The sequence below is a fragment of the Oncorhynchus kisutch genome, linkage group LG17, assembly GCF_002021735.2.
Source record: "Oncorhynchus kisutch isolate 150728-3 linkage group LG17, Okis_V2, whole genome shotgun sequence".
In the NCBI taxonomy this organism is placed as follows: domain Eukaryota; kingdom Metazoa; phylum Chordata; class Actinopteri; order Salmoniformes; family Salmonidae; genus Oncorhynchus; species Oncorhynchus kisutch.
The window spans coordinates 3,138,659-3,154,721 of NC_034190.2; the positions used below are offsets into that span (position 1 = coordinate 3,138,659).

The 16,063-nt window shown below is 46.5% G+C and overlaps 1 protein-coding gene across 1 annotated transcript in view; it reads right to left on the reverse strand.

Moving 5' to 3' along the window:
* The window catches only part of LOC109883181 (CUB and sushi domain-containing protein 2-like), an 899,659-nt gene that overhangs the window by 609,897 nt on the left and 273,699 nt on the right, over positions 1–16,063 (reverse strand).

The following is a 16,063-nucleotide window of genomic DNA, read 5'->3' on the forward strand; positions in this document are numbered from 1 at the left end:
TATAGTGTCCCTGGTCCAAGTAGTGGAATCATATTCACTATAGTGTCCCTGGTCCAAGTAGTGGAATCATATTCACTATAGTGTCCCTGGTCCAAGTAGTGGAATCATATTCACTATAGTGTCCCTGGTCCAAGTAGTGGAATCATATTCACTATAGTGTCCCTGGTCCAAGTAGTGGAATCATATTCACTATAGTGTCCCTGGTCCAAGTAGTGGAATCATATTCACTATAGTGTCCCTGGTCCAAGTAGTGGAATCATATTCACTATAGTGTCCCTGGTCCAAGTAGTGGAATCATATTCACTATAGTGTCCCTGGTCCAAGTAGTGGAATCATATTCACTATAGTGTCCCTGGTCCAAGTAGTGGAATCATATTCACTATAGTGTCCCTGGTCCAAGTAGTGGAATCATATTCACTATAGTGTCCCTGGTCCAAGTAGTGGAATCATATTCACTATAGTGTCCCTGGTCCAAGTAGTGGAATCATATTCACTATAGTGGCCCTGGTCCAAGTAGTGGAATCATATTCACTATAGTGTCCCTGCTCGAGGTAGTGGAATCATATTCACTATAGTGTTCCTGGTCGAGGTAGTGGATTCATATTCACTATAGTGTCCCTGGGCGAGGTAGTGGATTGATATTCACTATAGTGTCCCTGGTCGAGGTAGTGTATTCATATTCACTATAGTGTCTCTGCTCGAGGTAGTGGATTCATATTCACTATAGTGTCCCTGGTCGAGGTAGTGGATTCATATTCACTATAGTGTCCCTGGTCGAGGTAGTGGATTCATATTCACTATAGTGTCCCTGGTCCAAGTAGTGGAATCATATTCACTATAGTGTCCCTGGTCCAAGTAGGGGAATCATATTCACTATAGTGTCCCTGGTCCAAGTAGTGGAATCACATTCACTATAGTGTCCATGGTCCAAGTAGTGGAATCATATTCACTATAGTGTCCCTGGTCGAGGTAGTGGAATCATATTCACGATAGTGTCCCTGGTCCAAGTAGTGGAATCATATTCACTATAGTGTCCCTGGTCCAAGTAGTGGAATCATATTCACTATAGTGTCCTGGTCCAAGTAGTGGAATCATATTCACTATAGTGTCCCTGGTCCAAGTAGTGGAATCATATTCACTATAGTGTCCCTGGTCCAAGTAGTGGAATCATATTCACTATAGTGTCCCTGGTCCAAGTAGTGGAATCATATTCACTATAGTGTCCCTGGTCCAAGTAGTGGAATCATATTCACTATAGTGTCCCTGGTCCAAGTAGTGGAATCATATTCACTATAGTGTCCCTGGTCCAAGTAGTGGAATCATATTCACTATAGTGTCCCTGGTCCAAGTAGTGGAATCATATTCACTATAGTGTCCCTGGTCCAAGTAGTGGAATCATATTCACTATAGTGTCCCTGGTCCAAGTAGTGGAATCATATTCACTATAGTGGCCCTGGTCCAAGTAGTGGAATCATATTCACTATAGTGTCCCTGCTCGAGGTAGTGGAATCATATTCACTATAGTGTTCCTGGTCGAGGTAGTGGATTCATATTCACTATAGTGTCCCTGGGCGAGGTAGTGGATTGATATTCACTATAGTGTCCCTGGTCGAGGTAGTGTATTCATATTCACTATAGTGTCTCTGCTCGAGGTAGTGGATTCATATTCACTATAGTGTCCCTGGTCGAGGTAGTGGATTCATATTCACTATAGTGTCCCTGGTCGAGGTAGTGGATTCATATTCACTATAGTGTCCCTGGTCCAAGTAGTGGAATCATATTCACTATAGTGTCCCTGGTCCAAGTAGGGGAATCATATTCACTATAGTGTCCCTGGTCCAAGTAGTGGAATCACATTCACTATAGTGTCCATGGTCCAAGTAGTGGAATCATATTCACTATAGTGTCCCTGGTCGAGGTAGTGGAATCATATTCACGATAGTGTCCCTGGTCCAAGTAGTGGAATCATATTCACTATAGTGTCCCTGGTCCAAGTAGTGGAATCATATTCACTATAGTGTCCCTGCTCGAGGTAGTGGAATCATATTCACTATAGTGTCCCTGGTCGAGGTAGTGGAATCATATTCACTATAGTGTCCCTGGTCCAAGTAGTGGAATCATATTCACTATAGTGTCCCTGCTCGAGGTAGTGGAATCATATTCACTATAGTGTCCCTGGTCGAGGTAGTGGAATCATATTCACTATAGTGTCCCTGGTCGAGGTAGTCGAATCATATTCACTATAGTGTCCCTGGTCGAGGTAGTGGAATCATATTCATTATAGTGTCCCTGGTTGAGGTAGTGGAATCATATTCACTATAGTGTCCCTGGTCGAGGTAGTGGAATCATATTCATTATAGTGTCCCTGGTCGAGGTAGTGGAATCATATTCACTATAGTGTCCCTGCTCGAGGTAGTGGAATCATATTCACTATAGTGTCCCTGCTCGAGGTAGTGGAATCATATTCACTATAGTGTCCCTGGTCGAGGTAGTGGAATCATATTCACTATAGTGTCCCTGGTCGAGGTAGTGGAATCATATTCACTATAGTGTCCCTGGTCCAAGTAGTGGAATCATATTCACTATAGTGTCCCTGGTCCAAGTAGTGGAATCATATTCACTATAGTGTCCCTGGTCCAAGTAGTGGAATCATATTCACTATAGTGTCCCTGGTCCAAGTAGTGGAATCATATTCACTATAGTGTCCCTGGTCCAAGTAGTGGAATCATATTCACTATAGTGTCCCTGGTCCAAGTAGTGGAATCATATTCACTATAGTGTCCCTGGTCCAAGTAGTGGAATCATATTCACTATAGTGTCCCTGGTCCAAGTAGTGGAATCATATTCACTATAGTGTCCCTGGTCCAAGTAGTGGAATCATATTCACTATAGTGTCCCTGGTCCAAGTAGTGGAATCATATTCACTATAGTGTCCCTGGTCCAAGTAGTGGAATCATATTCACTATAGTGGCCCTGGTCCAAGTAGTGGAATCATATTCACTATAGTGTCCCTGCTCGAGGTAGTGGAATCATATTCACTATAGTGTTCCTGGTCGAGGTAGTGGATTCATATTCACTATAGTGTCCCTGGGCGAGGTAGTGGATTGATATTCACTATAGTGTCCCTGGTCGAGGTAGTGTATTCATATTCACTATAGTGTCTCTGCTCGAGGTAGTGGATTCATATTCACTATAGTGTCCCTGGTCGAGGTAGTGGATTCATATTCACTATAGTGTCCCTGGTCGAGGTAGTGGATTCATATTCACTATAGTGTCCCTGGTCCAAGTAGTGGAATCATATTCACTATAGTGTCCCTGGTCCAAGTAGGGGAATCATATTCACTATAGTGTCCCTGGTCCAAGTAGTGGAATCACATTCACTATAGTGTCCATGGTCCAAGTAGTGGAATCATATTCACTATAGTGTCCCTGGTCGAGGTAGTGGAATCATATTCACGATAGTGTCCCTGGTCCAAGTAGTGGAATCATATTCACTATAGTGTCCCTGGTCCAAGTAGTGGAATCATATTCACTATAGTGTCCCTGCTCGAGGTAGTGGAATCATATTCACTATAGTGTCCCTGGTCGAGGTAGTGGAATCATATTCACTATAGTGTCCCTGGTCCAAGTAGTGGAATCATATTCACTATAGTGTCCCTGCTCGAGGTAGTGGAATCATATTCACTATAGTGTCCCTGGTCGAGGTAGTGGAATCATATTCACTATAGTGTCCCTGGTCGAGGTAGTCGAATCATATTCACTATAGTGTCCCTGGTCGAGGTAGTGGAATCATATTCATTATAGTGTCCCTGGTTGAGGTAGTGGAATCATATTCACTATAGTGTCCCTGGTCGAGGTAGTGGAATCATATTCATTATAGTGTCCCTGGTCGAGGTAGTGGAATCATATTCACTATAGTGTCCCTGCTCGAGGTAGTGGAATCATATTCACTATAGTGTCCCTGCTCGAGGTAGTGGAATCATATTCACTATAGTGTCCCTGGTCGAGGTAGTGGAATCATATTCACTATAGTGTCCCTGGTCGAGGTAGTGGAATCATATTCACTATAGTGTCCCTGGTCGAGGTAGTGGAATCATATTCATTATAGTGTCCCTGGTCAAAGTAGTGCACTCTAAAATGTGTAATTTTCTTTGATACACACGTAACAAAGATGGAATTGCTGAAAAGCCTGTGTTTCAGACATAAGGAAATGGATGGCTGCAAACGTTCTAGTTTTAAACTCGGACAAAACAGAGATGCTTGTTCTAGGTCCCAAGAAACAAAGAGATCTTCTGTTGAATCTGACAATTAATCTTAATGGTTGTACAGTCGTCTCAAATAAAACAGTGAAGGACCTCGGCGTTACTCTGGACCCTGATCTCTCTTTTGAAGAACATATCAAGACCATTTCAAGGTCAGCTTTTTTCCACCTACGTAACATTGCAAAAATCAGAAACTTTCTGTCCAAAAATTATGCAGAAAGATTAATCCATGCTTTTGTCACTTCTAGGTTAGACTACTGCAATGCTCTACTTTCCAGCTACCCGGATAAAGCACTAAATCAACTTCAGTTGGTGCTAAATACGGCTGCTAGAATCCTGACTAGAAACAAAAAATTTGAGTGCTAGCCTCCCTACACTGGCTTCCTGTTAAGGCTTGGGCTGATTTCAAGGTTTTACTGCTAACCTACAAAGCATTACATGGGCTTGCTACTACCTATCTCTCTGATTTGGTCCTGCCGTAAATACCTACACGTACGCTACGGTCACAAGACGCAGGCCTCCTAATTATCCCTAGAATTTCCAAGCAAACAGCTGGAGGCAGGGTTTTCTCCTATAGAGCTCAGTTTTTATGGAATGGTCTGCCTACCCATGTCAGAGACGCAAACTCGGTCTCAACCTTTAAGTCTTTACTGAAGACTCATCTCTTCAGTGGGTCATATGATTGAGTGTAGTCTGGCCCAGGAGTGTGAAGGTGAACGGAAAGGCTCTGGAGCAACGAACCGCCCTTGTTGTCTCTGCCTGGCCGGTTCCCCTCTTTCCACTGGGATTCTCTGCTTCTAACCCAATTACAGGGGCTGAGTCACTGGCTTACTGGTGCTCTTTCATGCCGTCCCTAGGAGGGGTGCGTCACTTGAGTGGGTTGAGTCACTGATGTGATCTTCCTGTCTGGGTTGGTGCTACCCCTTGGGTTGTGCCGTGGCGGAGATCTTTGTGGGCTATACTCGGCCTTGTCTCAGGATGGTAAGTTAGTGGTTGAAGATATCCCTCTAGTGGTGTGGGGGCTGTGCTTTGACAAAGTGGGTGGGGTTATATCCTTCCTGTTTGGCCCTGTCCGGGGGTATCATCGGATGGGGCCACAGTGTCTCCTGACCCCTCCTTTCTCAGCCTCCAGTATTTATGCTGCAGTAGTTTATGTGTCGGGGGACTAGGGTCAGTTTGTTATATCTGGAGTAGTTCTCCTGTCTTATCCGGTGTCCTGTGTGAATTTAAGTATGCTCTCTCTAATTCTCTCTTTCTTTCTCTCTCTCTCAGAGGACCTGAGCCCTAGGACCATGCCTCAGGACTACCGGGCATGATGACTCCTTGCTGTCCCCAGTCCACCTGGCCGTGCTGCTGCTCCAGTTTCAACTGTTCTGCCTGATGCTATGGAATCCTGACCTGTTCACCGGATGTGCTACCTGTCCCAGACCTATCAGCTGATGTATGAAGGGCTATATAAATACATTTGATTTGATATGCTGACATGGTTCAAATCAAATCAAATCAAATGTATTTATATAGCCCTTCGTACATCAGCTGATATCGCAAAGTGCTGTACAGAAACCCGGCCTCAAACCCCAAACAGCAAGCAATGCAGGTGTTGAAGCACATTGGCTAGGAAAAACTCCCTAGAAAGGCCAAAACCTAGGAAGAAACCTAGAGAGGAACCAGGCTATGTGGGGTGACCAGTCCTCTTCTGGCTGTGCCGGGTGGAGATTATAACAGAACATGGCCAAGATGTTCAAATGTTCATAAATGACCAGCATGGTCGTATAATAATAAGGCAGAACAGTTGAAACTGGAGCAGCAGCACGGCCAGGTGGACTGGGGACAGCAAGGAGTCATCATGTCAGGTAGTCCGTACGCTAGTTGTCATAGTAACGAGAGGTGTGTGAGCGGTGGCTGTCGGCTGATTGGTGGTGGTGTCTGTGCTTCCTATTACTCAGAAGTGACGTAGCAAGCTAGGGTGACCGTGGCAACAATGCCTGCCATGGACACTTCCCATTTGTTTTGAATGTTCTAAATCACATGTTGTGTAATCACAGGCTGTAATCACAGGCTTTAATCATAGGCTGTAATCACAGGCTGTAATCGCAGGATGTGTAATCACAGGATGTAATCACAGGCTTTAATCACAGGGTGTAATCACAGGCTATAATCATAGGCTGTAATCACAGGCTGTAATCGCAGGATGTGTAATCACAGGATGTAATCACAGGCTTTAATCACAGGGTGTAATCACAGGCTATAATCATAGGCTGTAATCACAGGCTGTAATCGCAGGATGTGTAATCACAGGATGTAATCACAGGCTGTAATCAGGCTGTAATCACAGGCTGTAATCAGGCTGTAACCACATGATGTAATCATAGGCTGTAATTACAGGATGTAATCATATGATATGTAATCATAGGCTGTAATCATAGGCTGTAATCATAGGCTGTAATCACAGGCTGTAATCGCAGGATGTGTAATCACAGGATGTAATCACAGGCTGTAATCAGGCTGTAATCACAGGCTGTAATCAGGCTGTAACCACATGATGTAATCATAGGCTGTAATTACAGGCTGTAATCATAGGATGTGTAATCATAGGCTGTAATCATAGGATGTGTAATCATAGGATGTGTAATCATATGATGTGTAATCACAGTACAAGAACATTTTAAATGCCCCAAAGCATAAGCTGATCCAAAGTCGTTATTGGCCACAGCAGTCAACTAGCTAGCTAAGTAGCAATTTCACTTTTTATCACATTCACTCATTTATTTGTTAGCATTTAACAAGTTAGCTACCAAATGTTATTGTCTACCTGTCAGAGTAGCAGCAAAATATGACAAATAAAACAATCCAATAAATCTGATCTGACCATTCAGACTCAAGTCACAAGTCACATGGCCAGGAATCAGATTTGTATCGGACTACGAAGGTGGATGTAAATGGGGCTTGAATTATCCAATTCCAATCCAATTGGACTGTGAAGAAAGACAACAGGAAAAAAACATATTAGAATCGCATATGCCCCCCAAAATTATTTGAGTCACTTCAAAATGCCGATCTGAACAAGGATTAAGGGTAGCAACATAACAGTAGTGCACCCTATTCCCTATAGGTCTCTGGTCAACAGTAGTGCACCCTATTCCCTATAGGTCTCTGGTCAACAGTAGTGCACCCTATTCCCTATAGGTCTCTGGTCAACAGTAGTGCACCCTATTCCCTATAGGTCTCTTGTCAACAGTAGTGCACCCTATTCCCTATAGGTCTCTGGTCAACAGTAGTTCACTGTGTAGCTTCCTCCTCCATCTCTCTGTGTTAAAACTTCTACCCTGTCAGCCATCTTCATGGCAAAGAGGAATGTGTGTATTCTCGCGCATGTGTGTGCGTGTGTGTGTGCGTGTGTGCGTGCGTGTGTGTGTATGTATGTGTGTGATGAGCTTGCTGAGAGTAAAGTGCTGGTACTGTTAGAAAAACACAAGAGATTTCCCCAGAGGCTTTTCCCTCCATTAAAACTTGCTGACGGCTTTGTCATCCACTAAGCACCCCCGTTCATCTCCTCCTCTCCCGTTCCCCCCGTTCCTCCTCTCTTCCTCTCCCGTTCCCCCCGTTCCTCATCTCCTTTCCTCTCCTCTCCTCCTCTCCCGTTCCCCCCATTCCTCGTCTCCTCTCCTCCTCTGCTGTTCCTCCTCCTCTCCTCTCCTCTCTCCTCCTCATCTGCCGTTCCTCCTCCTCTCCTTCTCCCTTCTTTCCCACACTCCTCCCTCCTTACCCTCACAGGAAAACACCCATGTTCCTCCTCTCCATTCCTCCTCCCCCTGTTCCTCCTCTCCTCTCCTCTCCTCTCCTCTCCTCTCCTCTCCTCTCCTCTCCTCTCCTCTCCTCTCCTCTCCTCTCCTCTCCTCTCCTCTCCTCTCCTCTCCTCTCCTCTCCTCTCCTCTCCTCTCCTCTCCTCTCCTCTCCTCTCCTCTCCTCTCCTCTCCCCTCCCCTCCTGTTCCTCCTCTCCTCCTGTTCCTCCTCTCCTCTTCTCCTCCTCCCCTGTTCCTCCTCTCCTCCTCCTATCCTCTCCTCCTCCCCCTGTTCCTCCTCTCCTCTTCTCCTCCTCCCCCTGTTCCTCCTCTCCTCTTCTCCTCCTCCCCCTGTTCCTCCTCTCCTCTCCTCTTCTCCTCCTCCCCCTGTTCTTCCTCTCCTCTCCTCTTCTCCTCCTCCCCCTGTTCCTTCTCTCCTCCTCTCCACGCCCTCCTCCCCCCTCATAGCTATGGAGCAGTATTTGCTAGCCAAGCTGAGGCAGTCTATTGCCAAGTTGGTTCCGTTTACACTACTAAGGCTCTGATATCCTGTCCTACTTGTCGCTCTCAAGATACACACACACACACACACACACACACACACACACACACACACACACACACACACACACCCCAGTTACCCATTGCAACCTGTCCTGTTTGCACTCAGTCATACCTGAACTGCATGTCTCGGTCTCTCTCCTTCCTTCCCTCTAGGCTTGGGCCATATTCCATATCTCTGAGTATTTGGAAAAAGCCAAAGGATGGTTTTTCAATACCATCTAAACAATTTATTTGAAGTTTTTCAATAAAGCAGATTGTGTTCTTCAATTCACTAGGTCACATTATTTTACAATATGATATGCAACGTAGTTCCCAAGAACAGTTGAGCCAGTCACGTGTGTGTTTCTATATAGCACAACAGGAGAAAGAGGGAGATGGTGAGTCCACAGGGAGATGGTGAGTCCACAGGGAGATGGTGAGTCCACAGGGAGATGGTGAGTCCATAGGGTGAGTCCACAGGGAGATGGTGAGTCCACAGGGAGATGGTGAGTCCACAGGGTTCTTTATCATCGAGTATCTGTTGTGTGTCGCCCATGAGGTGACGAAGTTACACTTGTATAGTAAATGTAATTCACTACTAAATGTAATTCACTACTAAATGTAATTCACTACTAAATGTAATTCACTACTAAATGTCTGACATCAGCTATGTTATTATGTCTTTCTGCAATCCTATTTATACATGCTGCCCTTCCTCCTCCGTCCCCCCCCCCCTCTGCTCTGTGTACACATGCTGCTCTTCCTCCTCTGTCCCCCCCCTCTGCTCTGTGTACACATGCTGCTCTTCCTCCTCCGTACTCCCCCCCTCTGCTCTGTGTACACATGCTGCTCTTCCTCCTCTGTCCCCCCCTCTGCTCTGTGTACACATGCTGCTCTTCCTCCTCTGTCCCCCCCTCTGCTCTGTGTACACATGCTGCTCTTCCTCCTCTGTCCCCCTCCCCCTCTGCTCTGTGTACACATGCTGCCCTTCCACCTCTGTCCCCCCCCCCTCTGCTCTGTGTACACATGCTGCTCTTCCTCCTCTGTCCCCCTCCCCTCTGCTCTGTGTACACATGCTGCTCTTCCTCCTCTGTTCCCCCCCCCTCTGCTCTGTGTACACATGCTGCTCTTCCTCCTCTGCCCCCCCCCTCTGCTCTGTGTACACATGCTGCCCTTCCACCTCTGTCCCCCCCCCCCTCTGCTCTGTGTACACATGCTGCTCTTCCTCCTCTGCCCCCCCCCCTGCTCTGTGTACACATGCTGCTCTTCCTCCTCTGTTCTCCCCCCCCCTCTGCTCTGTATACACATGCTGCTCTTCCTTCTCTGTTCTCCCCCCTCTGCTCTTCCTCCCCAGTTCTCCCCCCCCCTCTGCTCTTCCTCCCCAGTTCTCCCCCCCTCTGCTCTTCCTCCCCAGTTCTCCCCCCCTCTGCTCTTCCTCCCCAGTTCTCCCCCCCTCTGCTCTTCCTCCCCAGGTTTTCCTTCAGAAAAGCCTGCATCACAACTTTGTTCATTTGCACAATTTCTCTCTTTCACTTTCACATGTCCAAAATCACCAAAAATGACATTATGATTGTATATTTTTATGAGCTGGCTTTGCCTGTCTTTACAATTTGTTTGTGTTTGTATTTTAGCTAACATTGTCTAGGTGATTTCTCTGCATTCTAGTAATAGACACCCAATGTCCTTTTTTTTGGTACGTTTTAGCACCCCCAAGTGTGCAATGCCGTTAATGCCATAAATCCCTGGATGGCGGCATGTAAATATGGATACCCCCCCAAGCCTACTTCCCTCACTCTCTTTTTGGTTTCACTCACCCACCAGTAATTGAAGCTTAGTCGTTAAAACTGCTCTACTTAGTTGAAAAAGGGTGATACTAAAGAGTCATTTGGAACACAACATGGTAGGCAGGAAAAACGTACAACGAACCTCGTCAATTATGATTCAAATCCATCCTAATCCAGCTACGGTGAGGCAGCATGATGAAAACCGCTGCGTAATCAGTTAACTGGGACAGCCTAATGTGGCCATTGTTGTTAAATATTCACTCATTAAATTTCAATGCCCAGGGCAGAAGAGAATTATTAGAGATATGGGAGAACTAGCAAGAACAGGGGGAAGTTGGGCAAGTTACTGTGTTGGATGTGGCATATCTGCACCTTCCCCTAATGTTCAGCTTGACTGATTAGCGACGATCGCTGAAAACTTGGTGACATTAGACATTGTCCTGTAAATGTGACGACTGTCTTGATAAAAGTCCACAGGGTGAAGGTCAGAAAAAAGGTCAAAGGTGACTGAATATGTCATCTGAGGAACAAACATTTGGGAGAGAAGAGTCGTTTGTGTGCAAACTAAGAAAAATAGATATCAACATTATAAATTCTACAACTGTCTCAGAAGATTACAGTTTTTTTTGCATTTGCTAACATGGTCAAAACTGAAGTGACATTGGTGACTCTTCACACAGTCACCAAAACAAAAGCGTATGTGGACCAAACTGGAAATCATTTTTTCATTGTTTTTCACACAAAATGCATTCAATGACCACATTCTCTGAAAGCCATCAACTCTCATTCATATTCCACCACTTACAAAACTATATTTCTGCAACATGTGTTTTCAAATGCTAAAGCACTGTTTCCAAAACTGTTTAAAACAGAATGATGGCAAAATGTTGTGCATTTCTGCAGTAAACAGATTGAAACAAATAGAAAATCTCAGCAGAATATTTCATCATTCCAAACACAGCTGATTGTAATTTCAGCTGAAAGCCGACCCAAGTTTCATGATTTTAGTCTCGTTACCGAACATAATATAAGACGACGGCTTCGGAATGATTTAGTTTGGAAACGTGGACCAAGGAAGACAGGTTGGTGGGGAAAGAAGAGAGGCAGGGAGAGGGAGACAGGTTGGTGGGGAAAGAAGAGAGGCAGGGAGAGGGAGACAGGTTGGTGGGGAAAGAAGAGAGGCAGGGAGAGGGAGACAGGTTGGTGGGGAAAGAAGAGAGGCAGGGAGAGGGAGACAGGTTGGTGGGGAAAGAAGAGAGGCAGGGAGAGGGAGACAGGTTGGTGGGGAGAGAAGAGTGGCAGGGAGAGGGAGACAGGTTGGTGGGGAGAGAAGAGTGGCAGGGAGAGGGAGACAGGTTGGTGGGGTAGAAGAGAGGCAGGGAGAGGGAGACAGGTTGGTGGGGATAAAAGAGAGGCAGGGAGAGGGAGACAGGTTGGTGGGGAGAGAAGAGTGGCAGGGAGAGGGAGACAGGTTGGTGGGGATAGAAGAGTGGCAGGGAGAGGGAGACAGGTTGGTGGGGATAGAAGAGTGGCAGGGAGAGGAAGACAGGTTGGTGAGGAGAGAAGAGAGGCAGGGAGAGGGAGACAGGTTGGTGGGGAGAGAAGAGAGGCAGGGAGAGGGAGACAGGTTGGTGGGGAAAGAAGAGAGGCAGGGAGAGGGAGACAGGTTGGTGGGGGAGAGAAGAGAGGCAGGGAGAGGGAGACAGGTTGGTGGGGATAGAAGAGTGGCAGGGAGAGGAAGACAGGTTGGTGAGGAGAGAGGCAGGGAGAGGGAGACAGGTTGGTGGGGAGAGAAGAGAGGCAGGGAGAGGGAGACAGGTTGGTGAGGAGAGAAGAGAGGCAGGGAGAGAGAGACAGGTTGGTGGGGAGAGAAGAGTGTCAGGGAGAGGGAGACAGGTTGGTGGGATAGAAGAGAGGCAGGGAGAGGGAGACAGGTTGGTGGGGAAAGAAGAGAGGCAGGGAAAGGGAGACAGGTTGGTGGGGAGAGAAGAGTGGCAGGGAGACAGGTTGGTGGGGAGAGAAGAGAGGCAGGGAGAGGGAGACAGGTTGGTGGGGAGAGAAGAGAGGCAGGGAGAGGGAGACAGGTTGGTGGGGAGAGAAGAGAGGCAGGGAGAGGGAGACAGGTTGGTGGGGGAAGAAGAGTGGCAGGGAGAGGGAGACAGGTTGGTGGGGAGAGAAGAGTGGCAGGGAGAGGGAGACAGGTTGGTGGGGAAAGAAGAGTGGCAGGGAGAGGGAGACAGGTTGGTGGGGATAGAAGAGTGGCAGGGAGAGGGAGACAGGTTGGTGGGGATAGAAGAGTGGCAGGGAGAGGGAGACAGGTTGGTGGGGATAGAAGAGTGGCAGGGAGAGGGAGACAGGTTGGTGGGGGAAGAAGAGTGGCAGGGAGAGGGAGACAGGTTGGTGAGGAGAGAAGAGTGGCAGGGAGAGGGAGACAGGTTGGTGGGGAGAGAAGAGAGGCAGGGAGAGGGAGACAGGTTGGTGGGGAGAGAAGAGAGGCAGGGAGAGGGAGACAGGTTGGTGGGGAGAGAAGAGAGGCAGGGAGAGGGAGACAGGTTGGTGGGGAGAGAAGAGAGGCAGGGAGAGGGAGACAGGTTGGTGGGTAGAGAAGAGAGGCAGGGAGAGGGAGACAGGTTGATGGGGAGAGAAGAGAGGCAGGGAGAGCGAGACAGGTTGGTGGGGGAGAGAAGAGAGGCAGGGAGATGGGAGAATACGTGGAGGACAAAGGAGAGGAAGACCAAGAGAAGTGGTCTCTGATGAGATGAGGGCCACAATTACTGACCAATGTAAACCATGGTCTCTCTTTGAGAGAGAGGACGGTTTAATGCTGCAACCAACCAGCATTCAACAGTTGCATCAATAATACGAATGTTCCAATAAAACAACAGCTGAGATGTGCTGAACTACATATTACAGTACAATAACAGTGTGTGCACATTTTGACATGTACTGACATTTAGAAATATATTGATTTGTTTTGTGTTTTTCAGTAGGATCCAAAGGTTGCCTCCCACAGGAGGGAGAGGCAGAATATTATCAGACTGCGGGAAATTGACATGGTAATTGGCAACAATGCAATACAACTGCAGGAAATTGACATGGTAATTGGCAACAATGCAATACAACTGCAGGAAATTGACATGGTAATTGGCAACAATGCAATACAACTGCAGGAAATTGACATGGTAATTGGCAACAATGCAATACAACTGCAGGAAATTGACATGGTAATTGGCAACAATGCAATACAACTGCAGGAAATTGACATGGTAATTGGCAACAATGCAATACAACTGCAGGAAATTGGGGACAGAGTGATGGCAGACCATATCACTGTTGGGAATGTGAATATGGTCAGAAAAACGTCAATTGCCAGAGTCCTAGAGAAACAAGCATGAACCCGTTATACACTGTACCTTTTGAGAATGTGTGAAAGAACTCCGGTATCAATATGTCCAGGTTAGATGTCTGTTCAGGTAAGATGTCTGACTAGGTTAGATGTCTGTTCAGGTAAGATGTCAGTCCAGGTTAGATGTCTGTTCAGGTAAGATGCCTGTCCAGATAAGATGTCTGTTCAGGTAAGATGTCTGTCCAGGTTAGATGTCTGTTCAGGTAAGATGCCTGTCCAGATAAGATGTCTGTCCAGGTAAGATGTCTGTCCAGGTAAGATGTCTGTTCAGGTAAGATGTCTGTCCAGGTAAGATGGCTGTTCAGGTAAGATGTCTGTCCAGATAAGATGTCTGTCCAGGTAAGATGTCTGTCCAGGTAAGATGTCTGTTCAGGTAAGATGCCTGTCCAGGTAAGATGTCTGTTCAGGTAAGATGCCTGTCCAGATAAAATGTCTGTTCAGGTAAGATGTCTGTCCAGGTTAGATGTCTGTTCAGGTAAGATGCCTGTCCAGATAAGATGTCTGTCCAGGTTAGATGTCTGTTCAGGTAAGATGTCTGACTAGGTTAGATGTCTGTTCAGGTAAGATGTCAGTCCAGGTTAGATGTCTGTTCAGGTAAGATGCCTGTCCAGATAAGATGTCTGTTCAGGTAAGATGTCTGTCCAGGTTAGATGTCTGTTCAGGTAAGATGCCTGTCCAGATAAGATGTCTGTCCAGGTAAGATGTCTGTCCAGGTAAGATGTCTGTTCAGGTAAGATGTCTGTCCAGGTAAGATGGCTGTTCAGGTAAGATGTCTGTCCAGATAAGATGTCTGTCCAGGTAAGATGTCTGTCCAGGTTAGATGTCTGTTCAGGTAAGATGTCTGACTAGGTTAGATGTCTGTTCAGGTAAGATGTCAGTCCAGGTTAGATGTCTGTTCAAGTAAGATGCCTGTCCAGATAAGATGTCTGTTCAGGTAAGATGTCTGTCCAGGTTAGATGTCTGTTCAGGTAAGATGCCTGTCCAGATAAGATGTCTGTCCAGGTAAGATGTCTGTCCAGGTAAGATGTCTGTTCAGGTAAGATGTCTGTCCAGATAAGATGTCTGTCCAGGTAAGATGTCTGTCCAGGTAAGATGTCTGTTCAGGTAAGATGCCTGTCCAGGTAAGATGTCTGTTCAGGTAAGATGCCTGTCCAGATAAGATGTCTGTTCAGGTAAGATGTCTGTCCAGGTTAGATGTCTGTTCAGGTAAGATGCCTGTCCAGATAAGATGTCTGTCCAGGTAAGATGTCTGTCCAGGTTAGATGTCTGTTCAGGTAAGATGCCTGTCCAGATAAGATGTCTGTCCAGGTAAGATGTCTGTCCAGGTAAGATGTCTGTCCAGGTAAGATGTCTGTTCAATAACCAAACAGGGTACATATGTCACACCCTGATCTGTTTCACCTGTTCTTGTGATTGTCTCCACCCCCTCCAGGTGTCGCTTATTATCCCCAGTGTATTTATCCATGTGTTTCCTGTCTCTCTGTACCAGTGTATTTCTCCCTGTGTTTCCTGTCTCTTTGTACCAGTGTATTTATCCCTGTGTTTCCTGTCTCTCTGTACCAGTGTATTTATCCCTGTGTTTCCTGTCTCTCTGTACCAGTGTATTTATCCCTGTGTTTCCTGTCTCTCTGTCCCAGTGTATTTATCCCTGTGTTTCCTGTCTCTCTGTACCAGTGTATTTATCCCTGTGTTTCCTGTCTCTCTGTACCAGTGTATTTATCCCTGTGTTTCCTGTCTCTCCGTACCAGTGTATTTATCCCTGTGTTTCCTGTCTCTCTGTCCCAGTGTATTTATCCATGTGTTTCCTGTCTCTCTGTGCCAGTGTATTTATCCCTGTGTTTCCTGTCTCTCTGTACCAGTGTATTTATCCCTGTGTTTCCTGTCTCTCTGTCCCAGTGTATTTATCCCTGTGTTTCCTGTCTCTCCGTACCAGTGTATTTATCCCTGTGTTTCCTGTCTCTCTGTCCCAGTGTATTTATCCCTGTGTTTCCTGTCTCTCCGTACCAGTGTATTTATCCCTGTGTTTCCTGTCTCTCTGTACCAGTGTATTTATCCATGTGTTTCCTGTCTCTCTGTGCCAGTGTATTTATCCCTGTGTTTCCTGTCTCTCTGTACCAGTGTATTTATCCCTGTGTTTCCTGTCTCTCTGTCCCAGTGTATTTATCCCTGTGTTTCCTGTCTCTCTGTACCAGTGTATTTATCCCTGTGTTTCCTGTCTCTCTGTACCAGTGTATTTATCCCTGTGTTTCCTGTCTCTCTGTGCCAGTGTATTTATCCCTGTGTTT